At 47.6% G+C, this 7,615-nt stretch overlaps 1 long non-coding RNA gene across 1 annotated transcript; it reads left to right on the forward strand.

The window, feature by feature from the left end:
- The first annotated feature begins 911 nt into the window (after positions 1-911).
- On the forward strand, positions 912-3,059 carry LOC139180190 (uncharacterized). The gene is made up of 2 exons (XR_011564499.1): positions 912-1,311; positions 2,798-3,059. It is a non-coding gene; the product is annotated as an uncharacterized lncRNA (long non-coding RNA).
- Positions 3,060-7,615: the final 4,556 nt, after the last annotated feature.

The raw sequence follows: 7,615 nt of genomic DNA on the forward strand, positions 1-7,615 counted from the left end.
CATCCTCTGTCGTCCCGTTCTCCTCCTACCCCCAATCCCTCCCAGGATGAGGGTCTTTTCCAATGAGTCAACTCTTCTCATGACATGGCCAAATATTGGAGTTCCAGCCTCAGCATCAGTCCTTCCAAAGAACACCCAGGGGTGATCTCCTTTAGAATGGACTGGTTGGATGTTCTTGCAGTCCGAGGGACTCTCAAGAGTCTTGTCCAACACCACGGTTCAAAAGCATCAGTTCTTTGGCACTCAGCTTTCTTCACAGTCCAACTCTCACATCCATACATGACCACTGGAAGAACCATAGCCTTGACTAGACAGACCTTTGTTGGCAAAGTAATATCTCTGCTTTTCAAATGCTATCTAGGTTGGTCATAACTTTCCTTTCAAGGAATAAGTGTCTTTTAATTTCACAGCTGCAATCACCATCTGCAGTGATTTTGGAGCCCCCAAAAATAAAATCTGACACAGTTTCCACTGTTTCCCCATCTATCTTCCATGAAGGGATGGGACCAGATGCCATGATCTTAGTTTTCTGAATGTTGAGTTTTAAGCCAACTTTTTCACTCTCTTCTTTCACTTTCATATAGAGGCTTTTTTGTTCCTCTTCACTTTCTGCCATAAGGGTGGTGTCATCTGCATATTTGAGGTTATTGATATTTTTCCCTGCAATCTTGATTCCAGCTTGTGCTTCTTCAAGCCCAAAAGGAATTATAGAAATAAAGAAAGTGAAGTCTCCCAGTCATGTCTGACTCTCTGACACCCCATGAACTGTAGCCCACAAGGCTCCTCCATCCATGGCATTTTCCAGGCAAGAGTACTGGTGTGGGGTGCCATTTCCTTCTGCACAGGAAAACAGTGGGCAGTTTCAAAGCCCTGGAAGGGTGAGGGTGGGGCTGGGTAGCGGGTAAGCAAAGGTTCAGCAAGAAGTCTTTGCCCCTGCCAGATGAAACAGGAAAGTCTGTGACCCTTGCCACACCCCGGCCCATCAGCTGAACTGACTACCAGGGAGAAGTTTGTGGTTAAAAGGGCAGCAGGAAAGCTTTTTCTGGGGTTTCCAAAGCCTCATTAGCATACAAGTGCCCCTGCTTTGTGCTATAAAGGCCACTCCCATGACACACAGGGAAGAGGCTCAGTTAACCAGTTCCTAATAACCAAATCCACAGTCTGCACGGAATTCCTCCAGGAACCTGGGACCTTTATAAAGCGGCAAGCGCAGCCTCTTCTCCAGCATCAGCCGCAGAGCTTGGGACACCAGCATGAGGCTCCATCACCTGCTCCTCGTGCTCCTCTTCCTAGTCCTGTCTGCTGGGTCAGGTGAGCTCGTGGCAGCCCCGGAGGGGGCCGTGGGCTCTCTCCTGTTTCTACCTCCTTCTGTCCTGCTATCCCCATCTACACGTGGTCAGACTAAACCCACCATATTTAATGCTTCTCAGAAGCCAGTGCTGAGTCCTCAGTAGCGAGAGGGTCTGAGAACCACCCTGCAAAATTCCTGGCTGTTTCTAAGCCACTCTAGCGAGTCAAAGCTTCTGATCCCGTCTCCTCATTGGTTTCATGAGGAGGAAACCGAAGATGCCTCTGTTAAGTGACTCTCCTTTTTTTTCTTTTCATAAAAGCAAGAAATTTGATTTTGTCCCATGACAGAAGCACAGAATGTCGCTTTATAAATCTTTCTATCTGAAGGTTTGTGGCTCTGGGCACCAGAGAAGTCCAGAGGAGAGTCAGGCCGAGCCTGGGCTTCGGGAGTTCCCTTTGGGATGCTCCGTGCTGAGTCTCCTCAGCAGGAAGGTCCTCCAGGACACGTCGCTGACTATGCGACCCTCGATCCACAGCTGGGAGGCAGCACATCCAAAGCAGTGTGCAGGATCAGCTGTCTGATTTTCATCTTACCCTTGATATTTCCGGAAATAGGATGAAAATATGTAGGGAGGAAGGAGGGAGGGAGGGGGGGGAGAGGATGCGGAGACTGAGACCTGAGACAACTGATTAGATGTCAAAATCAAGTTGAAAAGGCCTTGTCTGATCAGTGTTGTTTATGACTGTAACCCAACTCTTAGCACAGTGGCAGGGAGAGAGGACAGGGGTGTAAGGAATGTGGCCTCTCAGTGTCCGGGGCCCAGCTTCAATCCCTGGAGGGGGAACTAGAGAGGGAGCAGAGGTGCCTTGTGGCCAAAAGAGAAAAAGGCGTGTGAGGAAGACGGGAAGGCGGCTGGTCGGGAGGAAACCACAAAGGGAGGAGGAGAGGGGCTGACTCGCCCCAGCTCTGAGAGTGTTCTGCGTTAGTAGAGACGATGATACAAACCTTTTTTTTCTGAGCCATTGTCACTGTCAGCTGTAAGTTCCTTTGAGAGTAAGTTCTCTTTAAACAGTTCTTACACTTTCAGCTGCATCATTTCCTCCTATCTCAGCTCCACTACTTGACTGACTCCATGAGTTGGAAAACTAAACGGTGAAAATAGACCCCGGTTGGGCGCTTCTGACTCCTGGCAGGAAGGTGGATGTAGCAGAGCTTCCCGGTCTTTGCCCTCGTGGTGGAGCTGACCCCGCACACAACCGGGGTCCTCACACCCCAGTCCCTCAGCCTCTGGTTCTGGAAACGTGAGGGTCCACCAGAGCCTGGGCACGGTCAGCGTCTGTCTGCAAACTGGTCCACGGGGTCCTGGACTCACATCTTGTTGTCACGAGGCCGTGTCCGCATCTCAGCACAGAAAGCCCCAGGGCCTCGCTCAGAGGGGACACAGCTGGCCTTCTCGAGATGCCACTTTCCTGCTGACACGTTTTTCCCTCTTCCTTCTCTTTTTAGGATTTACTCAAAGAGTAAGAAATCCTCAAAGCTGCCGTTGGAATATGGGTGTCTGTATTCCGATCTCGTGCCCTGGCAACATGAGACAGATTGGCACCTGTTTCGGGCCCCGAGTACCATGCTGCAGGAGGTAGTAAAAGAAGGCAAACACACGGTCGGGACCAATGCGGAGTCAGAAACTGAGCCCTTCAACACACCGTCTAAAATTTAAACGAGAATAAATTTTGTTCAAAATTAAAGAATCTTGCCCACTGGTCATTGAGATTGTTGTGTGGTGTCTGATCCCAAGCGAATTCAGAAATCCCTGAGGATGCTCTCTGAGCTCCCCACGTGAAACATCGGGGAATCGTGGTGGGGTGCTCTGTGCTCCCCGGGGTGTGACCCCCTGTTCCTTGGGGGCCTGACCTACCCCAGCCTCTCTGTTTGCTGTCCTTCCTGCTTCCTAGCCCAGGGCACCCTGTCCTGCCCCATGTCTCCCCTCAAACATGCACCCCAGGGGTCCAGAATTACCAGCACACCAGTCCCATAGGAAAGCCCCCGCCCCCGCTCCAGGAGGAAACCCCCCTCCTCTGTCCCCTGTAGCCCTCACTTCCATTTGGTTTCTGCTTCTTATACCTGCCTTGTGCGCACGTGGATACACTTCTGATTCCCTTTTGGGCTATAAGATCTCTATAGGCATGAATTGTCCTATTCCTGTAAGTGCTGGGCATTGAGATGAGACATTGCTTCACAAATTGTCATCAACTGAATGACAGAGTTGACATGGACAAAGCATGTCTCTCTGTGTGTACATGACATGATGCAACTAGATGCTACGGAAAAACAAGTCCTGTGGAAAGCACAATTCAATGAAGACAACACAGCACAGAACACAGAGACCGCAGGGAGTGGGGCGAGCATGCTGACCTCAGCCTGCTTGCAGTTTCTTCAGAGGGTTTGCTAGTTAAACCAAAAGGCTTGTTTGTGCACGCTGTATGTATAAGCAGCTCTCTGGTCTTTGCACTAATTCTTCCGTCAGTGCAAGCTGAGGTCACCAAGGGGATGTTGTTAGGAGACAGGGCCTTTGGGAGGTGATTTGGTCATGAGGGTGGGACCCTCCTGGGTGGAATGAGGGCCTTTATGAAAGAGACCCCAGAGAGATGGCTCACCGCTTGTGCCCTCTGAGGACACAGGGAGACCACCCTCTACCAGCCACCTGCTCTGTCTTGATCGTGGAGCTCCCAGCCTCCAAAACTGAGAAGTAAGGGTCTGTTGTTACTAAGCCACCTATTACAATACCACATGTAAAATAGATAGCCAGCAGGAATTTGCTGTGTGACTCAGGGAACTCAAACAGGGGCTCTGAGACCAGCTAAAAAGGTGGGATGGGGAAGGAGATGGTATGAAGTTCGAGAGGGAGGGGACATGGGTGAACCCACGGATGATTCTTGTTTTTCTATGACAGAAAACCACGAAATTCTGTAAAGCAATCATCCTTCAGTTAAAAAACAAAGTGCAAAAAAAGAGCCACCTGGCCTATGGTGTTTCTGTTTCAGTAGCCTGAAAGGGCAGACACATGACAAGTGAGAATTACAGCACAGGTAAATTAGGGTACCTAAGCATTCAGCCTTAATATAGGGAAATGATGTGGAGTATCTGGCTGTGCCCAATGCCATCTCATTACAAGGAGCTTTAGACGTGGAGGCGGGATGCAGACCAGTGTCAGAGATGCACACTGAGAGGCTAAACCAGCCCCGGCTCACACTGATGTGGAGAGGCCATAGGCCAAGGAGGGCAGGCAGCTTCTAAGCGTGAGAAGGAAGGAAGCCTTAAGAAGGAACAGCATCCTGCTGACACCGTGATTTGAAGCCAGTGAGACCCATTTAGGACTTTGGATCCTCAGAACCACAATAACAAGTATGTGTTCCTTTAAGCCATGTAGCTTGTGGCAATTTGCTACAGCGGCAACAGGAAATCAATACAGCAGTAGCTTAAAATCATGCCTTAAGCCTAAAATTAGCAGCTCAAAAGACACAAACCTGTGTGTGTTTAATGGAGGAAAAAAATGATAACAGCTGTCAACATTTTACTCAACTTTATATTTCTTTTTTCACAGAAATGCCCATGCTGCCAACTCTTTTTCATCTCGAAGGTTGTATTTGGGACTCAGTCTTACACGTCAAATATCTTGTATCCCTTTTATCCTTAATTTTTAGTTTGTTTTATTATCATGGAACATTTATCTGCCATTAAGTGTGGTTTCGTGGTACTGTTTATGTTAAATTTTTATCATATTCTTTGTTGGGATTTCAGTTTTTAATTTTTACTTAATTTTAAGTTGTATTCTTGTATCTGTTGATGTTTTACTGCCATAACATTTCTGGGTGTCATGTTGGATGCCTGCATGGGAGGAATGCTAGTGTCATTTCAGCACTGGGAAGATGATGGCTTTCCCATGTGACTCATGAACCAAATGGGCTCATGCTCTGGTCCAAGGCAGCCTTTCCACCTAGGTCCTGGGTCTCATTTCTCATGCTTACTCAGGGGTGAGACCCAAACCATCTCTACCTCTTGCCCCCGTCTAGTGCAGCTACAAAAACTAAAAGCAGGGACTTCCCTGGTGGACCAGTGGTTAAAACTCCAGCTGCCAATGCAAGGGGCATGGGTTCATCCCTGGTCAGGGAACTAAGATCTCATAGGCTACAGTTCAGTTCAGTTGCCCAGTCTTATCTGACTCTTTGCAACCCCAAGGACTGCAGCATGCCAGGCCTCCCTGTCCATCAACAACTCCCGGAGGTTACTCAAACTCATGCCCATCAAGTCAGTGATGCCATCCAACCATCTCATCCTCTGTCATCCCCTTCTCCTCCCACCTTCAATCTTTTCCAGCATCAGGGCCTTTTCAAATGAGTTATTTCTTCCCATCCGGTAGCTAAAATATTGGTGTTTCAGCTTCAGCATCAGTCTTTCCAATGAATATTCACGACTGATTTCCTTTAGGATGGACTGCTTGGATCTCCTTGCAGTCTAAGGGACTCGCAAGAGTCTTCTCCAACACCACAGTTCAATGGCATCAATCCTTCAGTGCTCAGCTTTCTTTATAGTCCAACTGTCACATCCATACATGACTACTGGAAAAATCATAGCTTTGACTAGATGGAGCTTTGTTGGCAAAGTAATGTCTTTGCTTTTTAATAAGCTGTCTAGGTTGGTCATAGCTTTTCTTATGAGGAGCAAGTGTCTTTTAATTTCATGGCTGCAATCACCATCTGCAGTGATTTTGGAGCCTAAAAAATAAAGTCTGCCACTGTTTCCACTGTTTCCCCATCTATTTGCCATGAAGTGATGGTATCATAGGCTATGATCTTAGTTTTTGAAATGTCAAGTTTTAAGTCAGCTTTTTCCACTCTCTGCTTTCACCTTCATCAAGAGGCTCTTTTTTTCCTCTTCACTTTCTGCCATAAGGGTGGTATCATCTGCAATCTGAGGTTATTGATGTTTCTCCCAGCAATCGTGATCCAGCTTGTGTTTCATCCAGTCTGGTATTTCACATGATGAACACTGCACAGAAGTTAAATACGCAGGGTGACAATATACAGCCTTGACTTACTAATTTCCCAGTTGGAACCAATCTGTTTTTCCATATCTGGTTCTAAGTGTTGCTTCTTGAGCTGTATACAGGTTTTGCAGGAGGCAGGTCAGGTGGTCCATCTCCTTCAGAATTTTCCACAGTTTATTGTGATCCACACAGTCAAAGGCTTGAGCATAGTCAATGAAGCAGAAGTAGATGTTTTCTAGAAATGTCTTGCTTTTTCTATGGTCCAACAGATGTTAGCAATTTGATCTCTGTTTCCTCTGACTTTTCTAAATCTAGCTTGTACATATGGAAGCTTTCAGTTCATGTACTGTTGAAGCCTAGCTTGGAGGATTTTGAGCATTAATTTGGTAACAATCAACAGTCTGCATTGATAACTAAGTTTCTTCTTTTCAGAAGACTAACCTATTATGCAAACTACATCTGTACCTATTGCCCTCTAACTCTGCAGGAGCCTCACTGTGCATCTATGATTCTTTAACTTACTCTAGACACGTCCTGATTCTTAATTTTATGGCATCATACACCTCCCCTTGTAGTTTGGTACCTCTCTTTTCTCTATTTTAACCTCATGCTGATGCTTAACTTTATGGTGCACTCTCTTTGGAAGCCACACCTAGTGGTTTGCTTTCCCCCTTTTGTATTACAGGAAGAAAGTCACCAGGAAATCCCCAAAGGACAATGGACCCAAGCACCAGGACCAACTGCCAGACCCAAATACCTAGCTATCTGACACTGGCCTAGTGACTGATTCCAAACAGTGCAAAAAGAGAGAATTCAGGACCCCTACACCTTTTGTCCCATATCTCCAAGGCCTGACTGTGAGCCCCGACTGTTTGATCCCCTGGATTCCCAATGGAGGGGAGACAGGCTCCCTGAGGCAGGAACCTATTGTATTCTCCATTCTGCGGCTTAAGGGTTAAAGCCATCTTTCTGTTTGCCCCAAACTCTGTCTCTGCAAATTTTATTTGGCTCCAGTGGGCAGAGGAAACCAAGATTTTGGTGGCAACAATGCCATCGAGTCTGGCTGGTCCCCCACCTCTCTGCCAGGATGACACCTGCCAACAGGGATCATAAGGCATCCTGTGTGACCTCACTCACCCCTTCCTCCGCCATTTGTTGACCTGGCCTCTAACCGTGTAGCCACGGACAGGGGCTCCCAGGTGTCTATGCCACAGTCCCCCTGAGAAGGGCAGAGGAGCCAACTGCAAGGTAGGTTTCCAGGAGAGAGAGGGAGACATCCG

This window comes from Bos indicus, chromosome 27, assembly GCF_029378745.1.
Source record: "Bos indicus isolate NIAB-ARS_2022 breed Sahiwal x Tharparkar chromosome 27, NIAB-ARS_B.indTharparkar_mat_pri_1.0, whole genome shotgun sequence".
In the NCBI taxonomy this organism is placed as follows: domain Eukaryota; kingdom Metazoa; phylum Chordata; class Mammalia; order Artiodactyla; family Bovidae; genus Bos; species Bos indicus.